Source organism: Ruditapes philippinarum, unplaced genomic scaffold (genome assembly GCF_026571515.1).
Source record: "Ruditapes philippinarum isolate M1 unplaced genomic scaffold, ASM2657151v2 ctg9618_1_1_1_1, whole genome shotgun sequence".
NCBI classification, from domain to species: domain Eukaryota; kingdom Metazoa; phylum Mollusca; class Bivalvia; order Venerida; family Veneridae; genus Ruditapes; species Ruditapes philippinarum.
The window spans coordinates 1-8,599 of record NW_026856057.1 but is presented as its reverse complement, the minus strand read 5'-3'; the positions used below and the strand labels follow the sequence as shown (position 1 = coordinate 8,599).

The window sequence follows — 8,599 nt, the reverse complement described above, 5'->3', positions numbered from 1 at the left end:
ATGGGTCCCGATCAGACTGTGCGGATGTGCAGACTGGTTTGGATCCAAGCTGGTCGCAAACGCATAACGTTTGTTTTGTCGTCACGCGGCTCATATAAGATGACTGAACTTGATGGGTTAGGCTATCCATTATATAGGATAAAAAAATTAAATAATGGAGAGGGAGGAAGTGACTTGCTTAAATTTGTATAAATAAGTGTATGAAGCCCATGATAAAGATGCATGGAAAGTTAAACCTAGTACAGACAGATGGCTAAAATTTCATTTGTTTCATTGAAATGTTGCATAAAAGTTCTTTTAAAATAATACAAAAAGAAGGCATTTAAATTACATGTCATGCTTTTCAGCTATTCTGCTTCTAAATGATAAATCATCTAGTGTGTAAACAAGACACAGGTTTTTTTTTTATTATTTATTTCTTTTTAATTGCATTATCAAATGTAAAACTTTACATGAACAGTTTTTTTTAAATCACACATACATGTTAGAAGAAAATACATATTTCAGAAGCTGTGACCAAGTATATAGCCAATGCTTTCTATTTCCGACATTATGATAGTGCTTTCGCTGCAGAGTGTGTTTTATACATACTGAAAGCTGCCGGCATAGTAGTTTAGAATATTAAGAGGTATGCAAGCTTATATCTCCAGTTCTGCAGTTTTGACTGTTCTAATTATACAGAAAATTTCATTCAAATGCTCGCAAATTCCAAACAATTTTCATGAATAGTTCAAGGATAGCAAAAAAAAAAAACAAGTAAGATTGAGCTGTCAGAAGAGCAGTGCACTCCAGTTTTCTCAGAGCTTATCTGGATAGTAAACTTCATATTTTCTACAAAAATAGATAATTTGAATAAAATCACATCAACCTTAACTTTGACTAAGCAGGCTGTGCCCACATTTCAATATGTGTTCTTGACCTTAAAAATCTTATTAAAAATATCAACACAGGTCATTGTGAACCATCACCATGACCTTTTGACACAAAATGAGTATCATGGCAGGTACAACTCATCCTGGTTAAATCTGGTACATACAATTTGTCAAAGTCTGATGTTCCTCAGTAAACGCCTATTAAATGGCTAGTTTTATGTTTGGTTACCACAAGTCAGTGACTTTGACCTTTTGACCTGAAAATGAGGGGTTCGGGTTGAACTCATCAAGGTTCATCCACATATAAAGTTTTGATGTAATAGATTTGTAAGTACATGTATTGTATAATGAAAATCAACAACACCAACAGGTCAGTCATACCGAATGAATATAACATACATTTTTTCTTCTATAAAAAGTGGAGCTGATAATCTTACTGAAAACAATTACTAGGAAATGTTAATTCTAATCTTAATTCACACAGTTCTTTTTCCATGAATGAAATTTTCTTTCATAGTTATCCTTTTGATAGTCTTCAAGTTTCTCACAAGTTAGAATGTTCATGTGTTTTTCGATGAAAACATTGGACCAATTCCTCTAGCACATTATGAACACAATCGGCAGTGATAGATTTAACATTTTATCACACAAGAAATTTGATAATGACATGTCCTGCATAAAAGTTAGTAACAATAAGGCTCCTTGATGTACCCAGGTATGAATCTTTTGGATTACTAGTGGTCTTCTAGAGTTTGATTCCACTGATGTGTTCCAGTGTTTATGAACACAGTAACTGTTAAGTCTTCATTGTTCCTATGTGTTTTTCATGTATTTAGTGTCCATGATTTAAAGTTGCAACAGGTGATATTTGATGTTATATGCCATGAGCTGTCAGATTGAAAATCTGATACATTATGGTAGTATATAGTCACTACACATTAATCCTGATTCATTCTCCATGTATTTGGTCAATGAAGTAGTGCTATGTTCAGCAGCATAAATTATGTAACATGTTGCTACTATGTTGATATCTTTATTCTCCATACTACTGTCAGTCTGGATGACTACAAAATCCGAGGTTCATGAATAGTGTGATATCATCTGAAAATATAAAAAAAAAAATTTTTTTAAGAAAATATAAGTACATAAATCAACAAAAGCTTTCAAAGGCAACAGCGAAGCTCGACTAATAAAATACTAGACACAGTATGGAACACAAAACTATGAAAAAAAAATCAATTATGTATAATTATTATTATGTTTTAGTTATGGTAAAAAAATAACATTTGTTAACATAAATTCCATGTTCAAGGGAAATAATTCTGGAAATAGTCATGCTAGAGTTATGAAACTTGTCACACAACATGTGTGTAATGATAAGAAATATATATTTGAAGTTTTAAGTAGATACCTTAAAAGTAAAGAAGTATTTCTTAAGGTAAATCCTAAGTTCAAAGAGAGATAAATCTGACAATATTGCGTCAATAGTTATGAACCTTGTAACATAAGATGTAATTGATGATAATGAATAAGTTTTTGAAGTTTGAGGTAGATATCTTTAAAACTAAAGAAGTTATAGAAAAAAAAAATTTCAAGCAAAAAAATCTAAGTTATGGGGAGATAATTCTTGCAAAATTGGTGCTAGAGTTATGAGCCTTGTCATATAACATGTGGTTAATGATAAGGAACATATATTTGAAGTATGAACTTGATCCCTTAAGAAATAAATAAGTAACAGTAAAAATTAGTATTTTTTAAGGAAAATTCTAAGTTCAAGGGGAGATACATGTATCTGAAAATATTGTGCTAGAGTTATGAACCTTGCCACATAAGATGTGGTTGATGAAAAGGAACATATATTTGAAGTTTGAAGTTGATACCTTAAGAAAATGAAAAGTTATAGTGAAAAATATTTTACTAAACCAAAACTTTAACCTGAAATCTGGAGGCTGACGCCGGGGCGTGTAGGACTGCTCTCCATATACTTAGTATAGTCAAACTAAAATTGCAGTTTTAGTTTTAACTGAATATCATTCTGAATATCATTCAAACAAACAAATTGAGCATAATTATGTTGTCACTTATTGAGGTAAATATAAAATATCAACAAATTTCTATATCATTTACCCAATAACAACAAACCCCACTATAAATGAGATTTCGCACCACAGATGTGACAATTCACCACACATTCAACATGATATTAAAATGTTATTAACAGTAGGATAGTTTTATGATTGGTTAAGTGTCTAACCATGAACAACACTGAACAACAGTGACAAGAGTTTGTGTTCAATTTATAACCTTGAACAGACAATATGATAATAATGGTATGTGTCTATATTTGGCAGTGTTTTGAACTACAGGTCTATCTCCTTTATGAAAATTGGGGCTAATTCTGCAATAATCCATGCTAGAGTAAAGTTATGGGTCTTGGATGGTGATCTCCAATTTTAAATCTGAATATTAAGTTTTAAGTGAATACCTCAGTAGTTATGAAGATTGATGTAGCATCAGAAACTTCTAGTTCAAAAAAGGGTTACAATTCTGGCAAAATCCATGCTAGAGTTATGAGCCTTGGATAATAATCACCAATTATGATCCAAAAAATGTGTGTTAAGTTTCAATTGAATAATTTAATGTTGATGGTACATGGAAAACTTTAACAGGGTGTCAGTTAGACCCTTCAAATTTCCAAAAGGCCTGATTTGACCTTCAGGATTTTAACTGGAGGGTCAAATTTTGTAAAAATCATAGGGATTTGACCCTGTAGTCTGTAAAACTTATTCAAAATGACCCTCAGGATTTCATGGCTAGTGAACACCCTGCTTTAAACAAACTGATGACTGATACCCTATTGTCAGTAAGCTTACAATGTCTAAATTTTTTCAAACCTTTCTTTAGATAGACTATTTAGATTTGACCAACATAATACTCATTGAGCTTTTTCATTCCATCATAAATCTATTTTTTATTTTTCTTTGAATTCCTTGTGATAGATTGGGCTGCTTTTGTTTTCTTGCTTTTTATGACTGTCAACCTGCTTCCTATTCTATGTATTTAAGCAACAAGAACCTTTTAGTAAAAGATGGGTTAAAAAAAAAACAAAAAAAATTCTATGCATTGTTTTCATTTGACAGCAGCATACATGTCTATCAAAAATTAAGCTTTTGTGCACACAATTTGATTAAATCCAGGGCGCTTCTAGTGAAAAATAAACAGCTCATGAATGAATGCTTTGAGATTGGATTGGATGTGTGATAAGAATTAAGAGTAATGCCTAAATATGAGGCAGGAGTATTTGAAGGGGTGGTTTGGAAGATTCATGAAAACTATTCATTTTATTGTTGTTTGATCTCAGAGATACTAAGAAAAGATAACTATTTGAAGTAAAAAATACTTAAAAAATTATATAACATAGATGTCACAAAGCATCATTTATAAAGCAAACCCTGGCACACAATATGTTAGGCTATAATGAGTGACTAAATTTGAAACTCACTGGCTGATGAATGCAAATGCTGGACATTCATTGATTTATAAAAAAAATCAACATGTTGTGAATGTAGTTGTATACATAGGCTACTTCCAACAGCCTTGCTGTTGTGTTAACCCTTTAGCTCCTTGTTATCAAAAAGTTTGAGGTTTAAATCCCAGAGAGTGCCTATGTATTTTGGTAACGATTTGCCTCACTTTAGCGACGATTTTTCTTAGCTTTAATATATTTAATTTTTTAATTCATTTTGATGGAAAAAAGATTATGGTTTGGGTATTTTCTGCATTTATTTGGCATAGATAACATTTTATATAGACTAAGAGATAGACTAAAAAAAATATCAGTTTAATGGAACTTACAATTACTAATACCATTTGTATATTTCATCAAACTTTTAGAGTTAAAACTAATAAATTTAACAAGAAATGTCAAACGACACATGCCCCCCTTTCTAGCCCTTGACACATTATTGGTTATTTTGTTATAGACACTTGCCATAAATGGGTACCTGGAAGAGTTCAGTTAATTGGAAAAAAGAAAAATAATGAAGACTTTGTGATAAATAGTTTTCAAGATAATGAGCGGACACCATTCTGACTTTAAAGGCCTCTGTGACCTTAACCTTTGAACTAGTGACCCAAAATCAATAGGGGTCATCTAATAGTTATGACCAATCAAAATAAGAAATATGAAGACTTTGTGATAAATTGCTTTCAAGATAATGAGCGGAAACCTAAACCATACTAACAAAATGAAGAGAAAAAAACTGAAACAATATTATATCATTTGTATGGAACATATTTTTCTTGCATCTCAGACAGGATTATCTACCGTTTACACCGGTGCTAGAAAACTCTGTCTTACACCCCCCATGTAAGACAAGTCGCGTGCTTTAAATGACGTCATTGACGCGCGCCTTTTATGAATGAATCGCGTTCTTAGTATGACGTCATTTTTCCGTTATGAATGAAGTTTGTATGTTCATACGCTACTATAAGAAAAAAGTGTGTAATGAGAGTATCAGTTTTCGTAATTTCTGTTCCGAAAATATTTGATATTTAATATGCAAGAAAAAGAATCAAACACCGGCTGTCGCTACAGACGGGAATATCTAGCTCTCGGGTTACTGTTTAGCGGAAACTCGGCAGAGCCTCGTTACCGCCGTAAACAGTTACCCTCGAGCTAGATATTCCGGTCTGTACCGGCAACCGGTGTAAGATTCTTATAATAATACATTTGTCATAAAATTTTATCTCGAACGCTTTTAGCGGGCATTGAAAATGACAAGCTGGTTGTTTGCTCACCAATACAAGATGAAACACACCTGTTTTTCACGACTGCACAAGAACACTACTGTATTATTGACCTTAAAGTCTGTGGGTCAATATCCAGCAGTAGTTACATGTAGATCATGACAAAGTAATGTTAATAATTAAAACTTGTAAATAACATGTACAGAATTTTCATTGGCTAACAAAAACTCTTCAATTTAAGGTGAATTCATTTCTGATAGATCACAGTTTTTTTTTCTTTATAGAACTACTACGGAAAAAAGTACTGTTCCCAATGGTAAAAAGACATGAAAATTCCCAAATTCTAATGAGAAAATTCTCAAAATGACTGTTCAGGCCATGATATTTCTCTAAAATGATTATATTTATATTAATTACCACTCAATAGTTCTACCTGTACACTGGAAGATGTTAACTGTCTTTATTCATTTAATGAATAAACAGTCTTCGAAATTAACGCCAGTCCGAGGCCACTAAATTTAGCATCGGTCCGGTGATAATTGCAAGGTTGGTGGTCCGACAGGCCAGTAGATTTTTGGCCATGAAAAAATATTATAAGAAAAATTTATCAAAATAATGAAGCAGGGTTCTCTAAAAGATTGATCTTTTTTGCAAATGAAACCCATCAACTCTGTCCTAAATGTTCAAAACACAGCTAGAGATATCTAAATTGTATTGAGTAATGGAGGCCGCCATTTTTTTTCTTGGATATTTTCCATACCGCCACCGTACAGTTACGGAAATTAAACCATTGTTTATTATGGTCATTATCTAGCTATGATTTTGTGATTATTGAGTTAAGTAAAAAATTTTGTGTGTGAAAGTGATTTGTTTGAAGCCGATTGCGTTGTTCATGTTCAATTCTAGTCAATTTTGCCAAAACATTTGGTCCTAATAGATTTTTTCAAAGCTGTCAACATATGGCCCAGAATACAAGAAGTATTATGCTTCTTTCAAAATTATCAAGGGAACCATGATAAAGTGTTTTCCTTTACCCATCAACTATTACCTATCTATGTATTAGGTCCGGCTCAAAAATCACCAGGTCCAGTAACATTTGAAATTTTACTGTGCTGTGCTTTGTAAAGTTTTTCGTGAAGACTGTCATTATGGCTAATCTTATTTGTAGCTGAAAGGATGCTTAATAAAATTGAGTCAAAATAACGCATTTTTTCCTAATCAGTCTGGTACCGGCACCAATAACCAAAGTAGAGAGAAAAAACCTGCTGGATCTATCTGATATCTTGCCATCATGATAAATATACGGTAAATGGCCGAACATCATCGGTAATATTATTTTTTTTTAAATATGTATGTTCATTCTGTGTGAAAATGTAATAAGACCTGCAAATTACTGACTTCATCATTGCATTTATCTATTATTCAAAAACTACTGTACAGCTAGCCACAACAGTGTGTATAGGCTAGATATATGTGACTCACATACAGCTAGAACTTCTGGCACCCAGTACGGGCGCGTTATGGTAACCCACTTGCTAAATACATAGAACATTTTATTTCACAAATAAACGGTTACCAAAAGAAACATTTCATCTTTTCATTTCTTATTTTTGATAACCTAAAGGACGTTTAAAAGGATTATTCTAAAGAAGGACGAATCGTCTCTAATCTGAAGTGAACCATCAATAAAGTGGGGCGAAAAGTTCTTGGGCAAATTATCAGTGGGGCAAATCATTATCAATTCAGCATGTGTCAGGTTTTCAATAAACACATCGGTAATACGGAACATTATCAATTTGCATATGTAAATTATTCAATTGAAATTATCCGCTAAGCATTGCAAGTTGTAGCTTATCGGCAATTTTCAGTGATAGTCATAAGTGATTCTCGCGAAAACCAGTGACATTCAAAATAAACACTCGTAAGCGTTTAGCCGTTATGTTTTTCTCTAAGAACAACACACAAACCTACATTTTACATTTTTCTGTGCACAAATATTTTCTTTACAAGTACTTACCAGCAAGAAACTGACGATCATTCTCCGGTTTGTGAAATGAGCGTCTCCTTTGCGTCTTCAATTTTTGCCGATTTAACTCCCTTGTTTTACTCACATTTATCGTGTGTATAAATTACTTTGAACGAAATCATTATTGCTGTAATTATTGGCGTTGATTACCTCAATGATATATCTAATACTAGTAAAAAAAACGCAAGTTTTCAATCGAATCGACGATTTACCGTCCGCCATTTTTAAGATGATTTACTGCCAAGTTAAGAAATTTTCTTAACTTTAAGATAGGGTAGTAGCTGACTTATATTTAAGACAAAAATTGATCTTAAGACAAAACTTAAGATAAAAAAACAGTTTATGAATACCAAAAGAACGCGACACTTTGTCGAACTTTCGATAGCGTCTTTAAAATTTGCATGCAAAAAGTTGACCATTTTCTGATTAGGATAAATTTTATTTCAATAGTTTCAGCCAGTTTTTTGTACACACGGCGTCAAAGTTGACCATTCAAAGCCCGTTTTTTGAACATGACGTCGTTGCGTATCCTTGGAAACTGTAACGGGTATTTCAACGTCATTGGCGGATTAAAATATCTTAAATTTTTTATAGCATTCGACGGAAATTATTTTTTCCTTTAAAGCAGATATAAAATTTATTGTTTTTACGCCGAAAATTGTTTGAGTAATGGAAAGAAAATTGTCAATTTTGTGTAAAATTTTGACGTTCAGTTTAGCCGCATTTTTAGGCTTAAAATCGGCTTATTAAAAAATTCCTGAAATAAATTTTTGATTTTTTTCTTTAAACGTCCTTTAAAATGTATACTTAGTCAAAATAACTAAAAAAATTAGGGGGTCACCGACTCAAGTTTTTCGGTACACGTGATTTTATTTCCCCCACCCCGTGAGTAATTTTTAACAAAATTCGACGTATGCAGATACGTTTGAGACTTCAAAAGTGCGGCAATAAT

The 8,599-nt window shown here is 32.4% G+C and overlaps 1 long non-coding RNA gene across 1 annotated transcript; it reads right to left on the bottom strand.

Moving 5' to 3' along the window:
- Nucleotides 1-397: 397 nt before the first annotated feature.
- Nucleotides 398-7,859, bottom strand: LOC132745270 (uncharacterized). The gene is made up of 2 exons (XR_009627816.1): nucleotides 7,639-7,859; nucleotides 398-1,973 (listed from the first exon to the last, which is right to left on the bottom strand). It is a non-coding gene; the product is annotated as an uncharacterized LOC132745270 (long non-coding RNA).
- Nucleotides 7,860-8,599: the final 740 nt, after the last annotated feature.